This window comes from Camelus dromedarius, chromosome X, assembly GCF_036321535.1.
Source record: "Camelus dromedarius isolate mCamDro1 chromosome X, mCamDro1.pat, whole genome shotgun sequence".
NCBI classification, from domain to species: Eukaryota; Metazoa; Chordata; class Mammalia; order Artiodactyla; family Camelidae; genus Camelus; species Camelus dromedarius.
The window spans coordinates 28905667-28922305 of NC_087472.1; the positions used below are offsets into that span (position 1 = coordinate 28905667).

At 35.3% G+C, this 16639-nt stretch overlaps 1 protein-coding gene and 1 non-coding gene across 2 annotated transcripts in view; both read right to left on the reverse strand.

Annotated features, from left to right (window-relative positions):
- The window catches only part of HTR2C (5-hydroxytryptamine receptor 2C), a 213588-nt gene that overhangs the window by 175894 nt on the left and 21055 nt on the right, over window positions 1-16639 (reverse strand). The window lies entirely within an intron of this gene.
- Window positions 746-874, reverse strand: LOC116151105 (small nucleolar RNA SNORA35). Its single transcript, XR_004134889.1, has one exon. It is a non-coding gene; the product is annotated as a small nucleolar RNA SNORA35 (small nucleolar RNA).

Genomic DNA, 16639 nt, shown 5'->3' on the forward strand with positions numbered 1-16639 from the left:
CAGTAACTACTAAGATGTATGAGAAGATAAAGTCTTTGCTTTCAAACTTAGCTAATAAGATAATAACATAAGTGAATACAAAAATGGGAAATTGGTCATTGCCAAACTGTGTGGTAATGGGAGAAATTCATGGAGCATTGAGTATTCAAAGGTATTACACAAGAAATAAGGGACTAGAAATAGCTCTTAAGTGTAGATCTGAATCATAAGAAATAATTGGAAAAGGAATTTTGTCAACAGTAGGTTTAAATAGACTGTTACAGTATCTACAGGGAATGAGGAGGCTGAGGAAGGCTAGTCAGTCAGAAAGCTGCCAGGAATGTGGGGCAAATAAATACACAGGAGTCAACATCTGCGGGATAATTGTAATCTCATTTTTGTCACGTCACTAGGAGAAAACAACTTATCTCTCCTGTCCCACTAACAATGAGCACTTTGCCAGGGAATTTAAATGAATTTAATCCATAATGTAATCACCACTACAATCTTAGATCATTCCACTAGTGTCAGCTTTATTTTATGGACTAGGATACCGAGTCTAAGACGGTTAATGTGAGTTGCTAAGAGTGACACACCCAGCAATAATAATGATAATAATGCAATAAGGGTTATAACATTTATTGTGTACCTGCGGTTGAGCTGATACAGACATGGGCACTTTTATCTAGTAGTAGCAGATTCTGAGCTGCTTGCTTTGTCTCTTCACCCCTTCATTTTCCTTAGGCACGGTCCCAGGACCCAGGTGCTATGTATCCCCCTGCATGCAGGAGTAGCCCACAGCATGACTCTCCCAGCTTTGTGGGGGGATTTGCTTTTGCACTGCTCGATGCCCATTTGGTCAAGGAGGAGCCCAATGGGTCACTTGCCAGTGCTGTAGACAGTGGAGCTGGAGTTGAGACACTGTGCTTTGTGCCAAAGAAATATCTTGAAGGAGAGGGTGGATAGGAGACCTAAAACATCTCAGGATCCATTGCTTCATTCACTCAGTGTGGCTACTATATACATGGGTCAACTTCAGGGGAAGGAAATGTGAATCTAGAATCAGGCAGGTCTGGGTTCAGAATCCCAGCTCTGTCACTCGCTAGCTGTGGAAACCTGGAAATTCATTTAAGCCCCTCTGATCTATGTTTCCTCATATGTTAAATGATCAATAATAACCACTTTATAGACTGTTGACTGTTGTGAGAATTAGAAATAACTTCCAGAGTCCATTCCAGTACCTGATATTAGTAGATGTTCAATAAATAATAACTATTGTCACCACTAAACATCTCCCACAGGTCAACTAATCTTCGACAAAGGAGGCAAGAATATACAATGGAATAAAGACAGTCTCTTCAGCAAATGGTGTTGGGAAAACTGGATGGCAGCATGTAAAACAATGAAGCTAGAACACTCCCTTACACCATATACAAAAATCAACTCAAAATGGATCAAAGACTTAAACATAAGACAAGATACAATAAACCTCCTAGAGGAAAACATAGGCAAAACATTATCTGACATACATCTCAAAAATTTTCCCCTAGAAGAAATAAAAGCAAGAATAAACAAATGGGACCTAATGAAACTTACAAGCTTCTGCACAGCAAAGGAAACCAGAAGTAAAACAAGAAGACAACCTACGGAATGGGAGAAAATTTTTGCAAATGAAACCGACAAAGGCTTGATCTCCAGAATATATAAGCAGCTCATACGACTCAATAAGAAAAAAACAAACAACCCAATCCAAAAATGGGCAGAAGACCTAAACAAGCAATTCTCCAAGGAAGACATACAAATGATCAAAAGGCACCTGAAAAAATGCTCAATATCACTAATTATCAGAGAAATGCAAATCAAAACTACAATGAGGTATCACCTCACACCAGTCAGAATGGCCGTCATTCAAAAATCCACAAATGACAAATGCTGGAGAGGCTGTGGAGAAAGGGGAACCCTCCTACACTGCTGGTGGGAATGCAGTTTGGTGCAGCCTCTACGGAAAACAGTGTGAAGATTCCTCAAAAGACTAGGAATAGACTTACCGTATGACCCAGGAATCCCACTCCTTGGCTTGTATCCAGAAGGAACCCTACTTCAGGATGACACCTGCACCCCAATGTTCATAGCAGCACTATTTACAATAGCCAAAACATGGAAACAGCCTAAATGTCCATCAACAGGTGGCTGGATAAAGAAGATGTGGTATATTTATACAATGGAATACTACTCAGCCATAAAAACCGACAACATAATGCCATTTGCAGCAACATGGATGCTCCTGGAGAATGTCATTCTAAGTGAAGTAAGCCAGAAAGAGAAAGAAAAATACCATATGAGATCGCTCATATGTGGAATCTAAAAAAAGAAAAAAAAAACAAACAAACAAAGCGTAAATACAGACAGAAATAGACTCATAGACAGAGAATACAGACTTGTGGTTGCCAGGGGGTTGGAGGGTGGGAAGGGATAGACTGGGATTTCAAAATTGTAGAATAGATAAACAAGATTACACTGTATAGCACAGGGAAATATACACAAAATGTTATGATAACTCACAGAGAAAAAAATGTGACAATGAGTGTGTACATGTCCATGAATGACTGAAAAATTGTGCTGAACACTGGAATTTGACACAACATTGTAAAATGATTATAAATCAATAAAAAATGTTAAAAAAAAAACATCTCCCACATCACCAAAATTAAAATTCTTGTATTTTTTAGTTAATAATTCCACATTTTTCTATTTGTCTTATACTTTTCCCTTACAAAAGCCAAGTTGCTTTATACCTAATTGTTTGTGTTGGCTTAAATGTTGACTACAATTATTTAAAATTGCCAAAAGTTTCCTGATGAGAATTTGTAGATCATGACCCTGCAAAAGACAAAGACACATTTTTCTGTGTATCTGGAAGGAACTCACATTCTCCCAAATGTACAAAACAGAAAACTATCCATTTGATGTGCTTCCCATTTCTTCTTCTGGTTGTGACTAAAAATGTGTCACTTCAAGGAACCACTGGCAAATCATCATCATTACGTATTGATAAAGGTCATTGATAAAATTCCATGAACCAACTACTACTCTAAATGTAGAGTTTTCCTATTTAAAGAAAGCCTTTCTATACCCCTTCCACTTTTGCCCTAGCCTATGATGCTGCCTTACCAAATGATACCCCCTTGGATGCTCAGCCATCCTGGAATTCTAAAAATAGTCTGACCTTAAGTGCATAGGACTGGATTAATTATAATCCTTGGTACGTGAATCACGATTATCATCTTATCAAACATGGCTCCATTGACAAAATTAATTATCAATCAAAAACAAAAACAATGCATTGATACACATTGTGAATATTCAGTTTTAGGAAATAATGCAAACATTTTTTCCCTCAAGCAGTTGCACAAATGTATACTTCTGCCGGTAATGCGTAAGAGATCTGGTTGATTCACATTCACATTCCCTCAGACTTTTAAAATTTTATCAATACAGCAGGTAGAAATGTTCCATTTTCTTCTTGCCTGCCCTCCCTAGATAAGGAAGTTTCAACCAAAGTTGAGGTTTAGAACATTTCCTAGGCACTTGAAACAGAATGGAATCAAATATGAGAACTTTCTCAGTAAAATGAGAACTACAGGTGATATACTAGGCCCTTGTTGGTTAAAGGTTTTTAGAAATGAAGAAGAAGAAAACAATTTAAAAGTAAGCAGTACCTAATTTAAGAGTAGAAAAAAGTGCACTCCCCAAATTAAACTGCGTATAGAGGCTTATCTGCAACTCATAAAAGAACATATTTTTCCTGCCTAAAATTACAGAATAATGGCAAATTGAAGAGAAAAATATGAATTCACACTTGTTTCTATTTTTCCAACAAAGGAGACATTTCCAAACTGCTGGTTAACTGGTTAGAATATAGATTTTTGAATGTGCAGACTATTTGATGGTTATAAATACAAAAAGATGGATAATAACATGCAACAAATTACTTCTTAATTTTGAGTTTTAATAGTTCACATTTCTTTTAGAAAGACCATTCGTTTATGAAGTTGTGGTTCCACTTAATTCATCATTTAGAATAATACATGGTTCTTATTCCACAATTTTGAAAAGCAGTTGCTGTTTCCCAGAGTAATTGTTTTATATGTAAGTATGGCTGCAACGGTATTAACGGAAAATCATAATATTATTCCAATATCCATACTCATCAAAACTCAATGCTGTAGTAGGGATAACTCACCTAAAAGAAATTTAGTCAAGGTTTTTACTTTATCAGTGGCAGTCATTCTATCCCTGTCTTTGGTGATGTGCCTGTTCTGTGATATTCTGTTTAACCATGGCCCAATAACATAATGTACTTGCCAAATATTAATTGCAACAATAGCATTTAACACCTCATTTTTGTGTAAGAGGGGCATGTCTAAATAAAGAAAAGTTCCTTAGTATAAAGATATGAAGATGAAAAAAATTCAGCTTTTCTTAGGCGTAAGATAGGTACTACTTAAATACTGCTCCAAAAAGGAGAGCAAACTTACACTATTTAATTATTTACATCAATTTTGGATACATGAAGCATTAGAGAAACATTTCTGCTGAAAAGTTAACTACTGGCTTTATTAAAATCTTGATATTATAAGTCATGACTAATTGATGCAGACCAGCGAACCAAAGTCTTTTGCAGAATCCAAAAAGCTTTCAAATTTTTACCTTCATTTATCAATGCTGTAAGGGTAAGTTATCAGGCACTTAAGATCTATAAGCTTTACTTTCAGATCAGCACTGTGATCTAATGATAAGATACTCCATCTGTGGTCAATGCAGATTTTTTCTCAAGATAACTATACATTGGACAAAAAACCAAAATGTCTTTCTTTTGCTTACTTTTACTAATATTCTTCTCAAAAATTTAATTGGTCAACCAGCAAATATTTATAGAGTACCTATTAAGTACAAGGTATTTATGTGAGTGCCTGGATAGGGCATAAAAAGACAAATAGATTACTTAATGAGATGAAAAAGATAAAGATGGAAAATATATATACAGTCCATTCCAATATATAAGTTCATTTCTTGAAGATTCTCCTGGGGAAATGCGGGCTTCATTGATTCCTCCCTTTTGTACCTGTATAATCTTTATTGCTTAGAGTACACTATTTGGCTCTTTGTAACATTCTGCCTTTTTTGTTTGTGTTACCATAATGCATCTTATCTCACCAATAGCATTATGAGCAACCTGAGATGTCATAGATCTTAGCCAAGAGTTACCTGCAACCTCCATCGTAATCCCTGGCATAGGGCAGAAGGCATAGTAATTCTCCATAATTGTTTTGGTTAATTAATCTAATATTCAAAGGTATATTATCCAGATAACTTAGTCTACTCATTGTTTATTCTAACCTCCAGGACTCAAATGAAAGAGAAAAAAGTAAAATTCAGTGTATCACCATCAACTACTGGTTGTGGACTCTTCTATTAGTCAAATGTGTACAGCAAGTTGTGGGAAAGCAGAATGACTTAGAGTAATAAATATCTTTTTCCTGTGAGGGGGTATTTTGATATGTTAATTGTAGTGTTTTGCTTTTTAAAAATTAGGTTACATCATTTTTAGTTCTAATGCAAACTTAATGCACTACCTATTAATATGCAGAGTCAAAAATAATGATCTTGAATTTATATATTTTTCCCAAAAAATAAACTGAGAACTTTATGTTCTCTGGGGCATGATATCATAAAGTATAATGAAGGCAGCGCTACTAAATCTGTATTCTGCCAGCTCTTACCATCCAAATTGCCACTGACCTTCCCCTGAAGGCTTTAGAGAGCCTTGCTACACTTTTCTTTTCCTCTAATTCAGTGAATATTCCTTCTCACAGCTGTAACTTTGCCATAGGGAATCTCAATCAGTCAACTGTGGGAGCGGAGGAAAACATTCTTTTCAAGTGGCAGAATTCAATGTTAGATAGCAAACGTAAAGAAAGTTGTCTGGGAACAAGTCATGGATTAATAGTGTGGGATATACAGAAATTAAAATACAGATCGAATTTGTTCCTTCTGTTTCATTTGCTTTGGTTCTTCTCTTGGGAATCTAACATACAAATCAATTCCCTAAGCTTATGAATACTGAGAAGTGATTATCTTAATTCAACTTTTCCTAAAAGGTTGTCTAGATAGTAGATGATCAGATTTTAAAAGTTGTGGCTTGAAAAAACTTTCACCACACCAGAGTCTCAAACATCTGAAAATGACCCTAGCATGACATGACTCTATATCCACCTGGTGGTTGGGGATGTTTGTTACAGGTGCAATAACTGGGGGGCACAACACCAAAGCACCAGAACTGTGAGACAAAGATGAGAGATCCAGTCTCAGATTTCTAAGTACCTACAGGAGTTTCTCTTTAGAAGAGCTGCTATAAATATTACCAAAATCTCTTATCAGCATCTTCCTCTATCTTTTCCATGTTTCTCTCACTTTTTCTGTCCCACCTTATTTTGTTACTGACTATAACCCAGTAAAGTCACGGGCCCCATTAGCTCTACCTCATTCAATGCTCATTGGTTTCCAACCTTCTCATGAAACTCCCCTTCCCCCACCACACACACATGAAGGGCTCTTCCTCCAGCCCTCTCCACACTCCAAATTCAACTCTATCTTCAATGCTGAGCTCAGAGGCCGCTTCTTATACCTTGTTACACCACAAGCAAATCTTACCCTTTCTTCACTTGCTTTCCCTCATTGGACTTATAGCTTTCTCTCCCTGAGCTGGCTTTTCAGTGATAAGCTTTCAAGTAATCATTTTCCCCCCCATTGAATCACTTTCTTTAAAAATGTACTTTCTTATATTATATGTCAATTATCTCAATTTAAAAAGAGAATATCATCAGAAAGAGAACTGAACTAGAGACAAATTTCTAGAAGAAAGAACTTGTTGTATTTGTACTGACAGGTGCATCAGAGATGAGAAAGGTGTCAGCATGGAAGATACCTAAGATGGAAGTGGAAGCCATAGAGAAACTTCCTAGCCACACGTCTACTAGATACCACCCTATGGGCATCTTAGAGGCAACTCGAATTCAACATGTCTAAACTTGTCTCTGTCCCCTCCCCTAAATGAAACTGCTCCTCCTCTTCCTGTATACCTCATCTAAGCAAAATGTATCACATATCACTAAGTGTGCAAGCCAGAGACCTGAGAGTCATCCTTGACTCTTCCTTCTCTCTTACTATTCACAACCAATCACCAAGTCCTGCTCCTCAAATAGGACAACTCCTGTCAAGTCCCATACCACCCATTCCACCATGCTGTCTGGACATGCTGTCTTCACTTCTTTACGTCCCACCCCCTCCAATCTGGCTTGTCCCCACTGCTACACAAAAACTCTTATCAAGATCAACAATGATTTTTCTGGTACCAAAACCAATGAACATTTTTCTGATCTCATAAATTACAGTTTTGGCAAGAAACAGAATTTACTTTATAAATAAATTCCTTATACACCTGAAAAAGTCAATTCCACAGAAAAGTCTAAGTCTTCTTTAACCCATGAGTTATAACCCCCTCCACCAAATTCTTTTCTAGAGCAGAAAAAAAAAAAAAAGTACTACCTAGCTCTGCCTTTATTTGACAAATTTGGAGGACACTGAAATTTTAGGTTTCTTGAGGATGCTAGAGATACGTGGTCATTTTTTTTTTTTTTTTCGTTTTAGAAGCAGAGGTTACTGTTAGCCAATAACATAAAGATCTGTTTGTAAACTGAAAATTTGGCTTACCCTTTAAAGGCACAAGGAGTGCCAAACTCATGAAAATGAATATTAAATAAAGAAAAGCACCAAGGAGCAAACAATGTAAGGAAGGTGTGCTGTACTTAAATGTTAGCACATCAAGTACCAAAGTCAATTTTAAGTATAGTTTTAAAACGCAAAGTGTAATAAAGACTAATTCATTTATGCATTTATACCCCGGGGAACATGATGTGTTTTGTTAAAATGAATTTGCAGAGATAAGTGTATATCCAACTTAAAGGAAGCTTTCTTTGCAGAAATCTAAAGATATAAAAATAATAAATAATAATAGAAATGAGTCATTCATTCACACATTCATCCAACATTTATTGAACACATTTATGGAGCACTTCCTATCATCAGTAAACATTGCTTCAACTATTAAAAGACAGTGTTTAAACTGGGGCAAAAATGAATGAATAATACTATTTTGTTAAATACACAAATACTTAGGAAATATCTGTACAAGTCCTTAGAGATACAAACAGTAGGAAGTACTGGATGGAGCAGCAAAAAAAAAAAAAAAAAAAAAAAATCTCTGAAACTTTGAAGTATATGCTAAGTATTTCCGCCATGAACTCTTAACTTCCTGATTCCAGGCACTTAAACCAGTCATTTTCTAGTCAAACATTTTCTGAAGTCAAACTGTCAAGTTCATTATCCAGGAGCATGCCACTAAATAATTAGAAGTATCAATATCTACTGTCTTAATTGGCCTCATTTAAAGATAAAAAGCATCCTTTAAGGAAAAGTTTGTACAATTTTGACATTTACTAAGTGTCTTCTATATGCTAGAAGCTTTAAGTGGGTTGTTTCATGCAATTCCTCCAGCAAATTTATATTATACTGACTTCCATGTTATTGCTGAGGCAAATAAGGCTTCAAGGAGTTAAGTAAATGGCAGTAATACTAGTGACAATGATAGCAAAAAAGCAAAAGTAGCTAATGTCTGTCTAGTATCTGGTACGTGCTGGGTACTTATTACCAGATTGATGTAATAGCACTTTTTCTTAGCTAAGTCCACAAGACTCAGGTGACTTTGGGTAGCTCACTTAAACCCTTGAGGCCTCATATATTAAGTATGAGTAATAATAACCACTTTCAATGGAATGTTGTAAAAATTAAATGGAATAATTCACATAATTTTCACACTGTCAAATTTCAGCACATTGCCTGATATTGAGTAGGTACTCAATAATTGATGCTTTGTAACTACGTATGACATCTCTTCTCATTTGATGGGAAACTTGGTCACAGGTCCTTTGAATGTTAAAAAAATAATAATGTAGTTTTCTATGTCTATGTTTGCTATTCTCCTAACTTCCATTAATAAAATCATGTTGCCTTTCCTCTCATGGTTAGTCAGTTAAAAATTACCTAAATTTCTGTTCAAAATTTGGGTTTTCCATCTATTGTATAAAAATTGAAACTCTCTGCTCTGCCTCCCATTTTTTTACCCAGTGGTTATGACTAAGCTACAGCTACTAGTAGATGCACTCCTTGTTTTGGGGGAGATCTGGGTCAATAAGTGGTAGTAAAAATTCCCCATTTATTACATTGTTTGGAGAATTAAAAAAAATTCTTGAAGTTTCTTTTGTATAATCATAAATTCTCAGCAAATCATAATTCACTTCCAGCATTCCAAGGAAACATGATTCCAAACAACTGGGCAAAGTTCTTTTGGGAGGGATGAGATGGGAAATGGAAAGAGAATTGGAGGAAGAGGAAGAATTCCAAAAAGTATTGGGATTAAGTTAATTTTGTACTTGATAATCCATCTTTCACAACTCCCAACTCCGGTGTTTTTTTGTAATATTTCATTGTCTTACTCCCCTGCCACTTCCACAGAAACAAAAGAAACATCTTCTATAAAATGTGTATGTTCATTGTGCCCCTCAGTGCGTATGCCTACTCTCTAGCTCATCAGCAAAGGCTGTCACACGCTGAGACATTTGTAGAGACCATCTTTTTAATCGTCAAGCCTCAGTTCTTAGCTTCCCTTTTTAGTCTGCCGTGTGCTTCGTAACAATCAACAAGTGGCTTGACGGCCTTGCTCTGCCTGGCTCTGTGATGCTCATTTGACTATTCATCAATGAGTTTGCAAACCCTGATCATTTATAACAATGCTTCCACAAAGCTTTCGTATGAGAACAGTGTACAGTTACCTGAAGAGGGTCCTGACCTTTCAAATGTAGTTTTTCCCCTGGTTTCCTTAATAATTTCCGTTCTCTTTCTCCCAGGGGACCAGTCCTCTCTTGACATTCCAAAATGTGGAACTTAATAGCATCCCCCGCTTCTCATTCTGCACGCTCACCTGACACCACTACTCACTAGAATTTGAAGCCATTTAAACATGCGTATAAGGAATCCCCATTTCCTTCGAGCCTTCTCAATCCAGAAGAGCTGGCTGTTCTCAGGACACACAGCTATGCTTTCAGTTTAGAGAACACTAATGCTGTTGCTTGCCTATATCTCTGTTGTTCACTGCTTCCCACTTCTCTGTCCAGAAAAGCCTTATTTCTTCAAGGCTCAGCTCAATTGTAATCTTCTCTACAGAATCTAAGCTATCCTACACCGCCAGCCTCTAGCAAAGTTACCCATTGGTACTTTATGGCCTAGCAGAATGGTCAGTGTTTACATTTATATGGCTGGGGAAAAAATTAAAAGATGAATAATATATCATACTAAGTGAAAATTGTATGAAATTCAAATTTCAGGGTTCATAAAGTTTTCTTGGAACCCAGCCACACCCATACCCATTTATGTACACGTTGCCTATGGCTGACTTCATGCTACAACAGCAGAGCTGAGAAGTTGCAGGAGACCGTGTGGTCCACAACATCAAAAATATTTACTACCTGGCCCTTTACAGAAAAAATTTGTCAACTCCTGTTCTATTCCCTTGCTACTCCAAATGCAGTCAGAGGACCAGCAGCATCCACATCACCTGGGAGCTTGTTAGAAACACAGACTCTGATTCCTTCCCAGACCTACTGAATCAGAATCTGCAGCTTAACAGGATCCCCAGATGATTCTACCCATAATTTTTGTGAAACATTGCACTAACACTCACCATGCTGTCTTAAAATTGTTTGTCAATATTTTAACAGGTGAAAAAATGGAAACATGACTAAGATATTAAAATTATGAGTGATGGTAGATATATATAATTTAAAGCAAATTTGGGTCACTGAAAAACAGCAGGGTGCAATCCAGTGGGCTAAAAATAAAGGCAGTATGAAATTACAGCAGAAATGAGAAAGCTTAGTTAGCCAGGAGGAAATATAAATAAGAATTAAACCACTTAGCAATGTAGTCATTTAGTAGCAACACATTTCAGTTCTATTCATATATTATTCAATACACATTCTATATAGTCTATATATTCAAATATTCATAATGTAAATTCGACATATATTAAATATATACATATTCTTTTTTAGTGTGAAATGTAAGCCCCATTATCCATAATCCTTAATACTTAACAGATTATGCTATAATTCATTGAATTTGCTTATTTAATAATGCACAGCAGTGATATGATTTGGTTATGTGAATTTGAAGCTCTTGGTGCATGAAACAGGGCAAGAGACACCTATTCAATATCCCTGTTGGATCGTTTAACAATTAAAATATGGTATCAGGCATTTATAAGCGTCAGCTGCTGGTATAGCTAATATTACATTTAAAGTCATGGCAATATTTTTGCCGCTGTCAAAGTTAGTTGATAGCTCACAACTGCAAGCCTATGTTAAGGTCCTTGTAACTGATGGGTCTAATTTTTCACCAGGCTGCAATACAGATAGCTACCACTGGGTGGGGAGGGAGTAGAAAAATAGCCTCTGCAATTAAACAACCACAGATTAACCATCTCATAAAGTTACACAAATAACTTTAAAATAGATAACACCTAATTGTTCATTCAGTTATTCAGTCAATGAGTGGTTACTGTGCTGGGTACTGTGCTAGACGCTAAGAATGTAATACTGAGCAAAAGCCAGTACAGCCCCTGATCTCACGGAGTTCACACCTAGCAAAGGACATAGCGATCCTCACCTAACCACAAACATAAGAGTGTAATTATGAACTGTGATAAGTGCTATGATGGGACGGTGCACAGTGTTATCTCTGAGTGTATATAACAGAGAAAGCTGACCTAGTCTTGGGAGGTGGGGTGGGCAGGAAGGCTTCTCTGTTCCCAGAAGAAATATCTTTTAGGTTATGTTTTGAAGGCTTAATAGAAGTTCACTGGTGAGGTGTTAGGAGAGGCGGGAAATGCAAGGAAGTTTTCACAAAGAACACAGAGCATGATGTGTTCAAGGAACTGAAAGTAGACCGTGTAGTTGAAACATTCATAACGGGGGTGAAGGGAAAGGGTAAAATACGATGCTAAAGAGATTGAGAAGGGCCGGATCAGCTGGTCTCTTACAAACCATGAAAAAGATAACAGTATTTATTCTAAGAGCAATAAGAATTAGGAGAATGAATCTGGGAGTGCAAATGTGCAATAGTTAGAAGGCTATTCCACTACTCAGACAAGAAATGATAGAAAGCCAATGTGGTATAATGACAGTAGAAATGGAGTGAAGATAATTAGGAGCGAAAGCTGACAGCAGTTAGTGATGCATTTGGTTATGGGACATAAGGGATAGGGAGATGTTCAAGAATGACTGACAGTTTCTTGCCTAATCCAACTATCTAAATGACAGTGTCATTAGCAATGGTGCTAAGAAACTTGCAGCACATTGAGAGTGTGTTCTCATATAATCAAAACCCTATGAAGTCAGTGGGGATACTCAATGGAATGGCAATTAATTATATACAGATTTTAGTGAACATACCACAAATATTTGATTTTCATATGTTCTTATTATCACTTTATTAGTTTGATATTAGTTTATTAGTATCTCTAAAAATACAAATAAAGATATTTAATTTTGAGAAAGCTAAATGAACAACCGTATTTAGATTTGCAAAGAGGGAATATTTCAGAAAGCAATTGTTAGCAAGTTCACATATGCAATGTACTACTTGCCTGGATCACATATTTAATTTTGGAGGAGGTAAACTAATTTTTAAATAAGAGTAAAATGCAATAGAAGCATGACTCAATACACAAATATTCATTTCACACAACAGGTGAGAACTTCTACTCCATTAAAATATCCATCTTTTATTTGAAAAATGTGTGCTATCATTTAAATTAGAGCAATATGTATTAAAGTTAAGACTAATAAATATTTTTAAAGAGTGAAATAAAAAAATCAACATTGCTTATGTCATAAACTCTTTCATCCAGATATCCTCTTATATGACATGTTAATTTACTTACTGCAGTTATTTAAGTCGTACCCATATTTTATATTTAAGGAGATAGGAATATTTTGAAAATGTATAGTTTAAAAATGTAAGCATATTTTTGAAAGGCATATGTTCAAAGACGGAAAACATATATGTGAAATTATTTTACTGTTATTATCTAGTATGAATGGACACGTAACTCTCCTTTGAAACTGGCTACTTACTTTCACTTCTTTTGAAAAGTTGAAATGGCTTACTTAGAATGTGTGCATTCTAAACTGTGTTGTCAGCTTTGATGGATTTTGGTGCAGTCTATCCAGAGTGAAAAATCTGTAGGGTATATTGTTTTTCCAGCTATGAATTGGCTCAATTAGATTATTAAAATCAATAAATATTTCTTCAAGTACTTAGTTAATGCCATGTTTTGCTGTTCAACTGATTATTACAAAGAGCCACTTAAATTTGTGGAATATGAATAAAAGTAAAAACTGTAAGGAATGTGGAATTATCTCATAAATGCTCAGGTTTTCCTGTGCTTTAAATGTATATATATATATTCATTTACTAAAAAGCATGTCTGATTGAGTACCTCTCTTCTAGAAGTGCCATCATTTTACCAGTACTAGTTCAATAGTTGTTATTGAGCTAATTATTGAATAAATTATTAAATGCATATAATGTGCAAGACACTATGTTCATTCCTGTAGGTGATATAAAAGGCATATACTCTGCACAAGACACACTATATTCTGTACCTTAACATTCAATTCTGTACACCTTTCATGAGTTTTAATTAGGTATTATTTACTTTAACCAAATGAAGTGTTGAAGAGTACTAAAATATACTTATTTTATCAAATCCAAGAAATTCAACTATTTGTGAATAAAGCAAATAACTACAATACATTGCAAAGCGAAATAGTGGAATTGTTTTTCAATCTAAGTAATATCTGGTTTTGGTTATAGTCTATTTAGATTTTAATTAAAGTAATTCAACCAAGAGGAAAGAACTCTGCAATAATATTCAGTTATATATCAGAGGACTCATATTGAAAAAATTCTAAGTGAATTTGTGTTTATTTGTAGCAACACAAGGCCACATAAATAAAAGATAAAAGATAAAATCCTTAAATTGTTAATGTGTCAACAGAATAACAAATATAAATCATACGATGACATTGTAGAGCCAATGTATGTATGCCATTTCTTCATTACATTAGCCTTTTCTGTGGAGAAAGTTTGAATGCTGATAGGGTTTTACAGAAAAAAAAAGATAATATTTACCTTTAATACTTACTGATATTACAAACCTTATCCAGCTCAGGAGGAGCACAGTTGTCCAACTGATCATTTTTCACAGGAGAGACTGAATACATTACCTAAATTATTACCTTGACTGTGACATATATATTTCACAGTAGCATAGGTAGCATAAGTAGGGCTTTAGGGAAGGTATTACTAAATTTGAATGACAGCTGAAGACAAATCAGGTCAACTGACTTATTTTTTAAGATCAGTTGAATCTTATATAGCTTAAAATAGCCACAGAAATCACCAGGTACCCAATGTTTTAAGAACTTGGAGGATATCATGTTGTGAATGTATATATATACGTTATACATTATATAACTCTTGGTACTCTTCTATATACAGTGAGAATTAATACATTTAACAACATTAAGAAAATTATTTACTGTAAATAACCAGTCGCTAACCTTTTCTATTAAGTAGGTTGTACATATATTTTTCATGTCACTAACATGCCCTGATGAGGCCAGTCTTTTGGAGAAGTGAAGTAGGCAACAACCTTACATACCCATGTGATGAGATCTTGGGCATATTTCCTTTTTTAGCCCATCAAGAAATTCAATTTTTGGAGTCACACTTTCGATGTTAAAACATGCCTCTTTGGGTGTTATAGGAGTTTTTAGGTATTGCCACCCTAGGATGAATTTGTGTATCAAATCTTCTCCAATTAACAGCTGGGTAAAAGCAAGCTGTCAACAGGTGTGTGTACAAAGAGGGGTGCACAGGCCTGGGAGAAGAGCAAGGAGCAATTATCATGGAGACAGTACGGTAAGGATGGAACAGTTCTGAAAAGGAGATACTAAAAGTGAAATTGACTTACGTCACATTCTACTAAGGCTGACCCTGGTCTTTATTACCTTGGTCTTTACTTGGTGATAAGTCAAGGTTTAGAAGGCCATTGATTTATGTGAGATAGTCTTGTGTAAGCACAATCTGAAGCTTAGAATGTAAACTTACCTGCGTGTCCATGTTAACCTATTTCACTCACACAGTGAAAACATCCACAGGCAAACTCAGATGCTGTGCACTCTCAGGACAGCTGCTAGGGCTTTTTAAAATTTTACATTTTACACTTTTTAAATTTCATTTTTTCCTCTACGGAAAGTTGGCTTTCAATAGCTTTTTCAATACATATTAAACAAAGGAAGTGAAGCCTTTGTCATCATTGTAAATGCTGAGTCATTAAATAACAAAGCAAGACAATTTGATGTTTGCCATTCTGACTACTGGTACATTTTAATGCAGCCATTTTGATGCAACTGTCTTGATGTAAAATCACCATTCTCTTCTTCCACTTTTTGATCATCAATAATGTATGCAACAGACATTCCCAACTCTATTCCATCCCTAACCTCTCTCCAATTTTGATAGAGTTCCACTCTCTACTTTATTTTTGTATTATTGAATTTCATTTAAATAATGAGTATATATTAATTTTCTAGTAAAAGAGTGTTAAAATTTTACTGTCAAAGTGAGTTAACCTCTACCATCATATCAGTTCTTCCTCCAAAATCATTATTCTAAAAACCCTTTGTGGTATTAAATATATGTATATGACTCTGAGAAAAAACAAATTTAATTGAGAATCCCCTGTGCAGTCTGGAGCTTAAAATAAGAAATCAAATATTGACCACCCTTTCTTAATTTGTAATATGTTTATCCAAATAATCAGGCTCAGGAAACCTTATAGAATGCAGAGTTGTCCATTCTCCAGAGCAGTGTTTTTTAGCATTTATAACTTGATACCCCCTTTTGATAAATAAAGTCCACAGTATTCCCTCCTACTCCTCTTCAGATTTTTAGATCGATCCATCAAAGGTATTTTTAAGAGCTTTGTTTTCTAAAATTTATAATAGGAAAATAATAGCTGGATTTCCTAAGACCCAATCTTGGCTGTAAGAGTTTGTTTCTTAAGGAGAAAATGGAACATTCATATTTTGTCTTCACTAATCTAATTGTTCTTATGCTATCTTATTTTATATGTATTTAATATAAAGTCAGGTGGTGATCAACACTTTGGCAGGTATGTCTGTTCAACACATTATTTAGTAATAAGATAGACTGAAACCTTTTCTGATTGAAGTATAGTCGATCTACAATGTTGTGTTAGTCTCTGGTGTACAGCATGGTGATTCAGTTATGCATATATGCATATATATATATTCTTTTTCACTTGAGATTTTTTTATGTTGCATTAAAATGTCATTTACCAATTAAATAATATTCTTCAGATATGGTAAGTCACTAATGGCAAATATTTTACTAG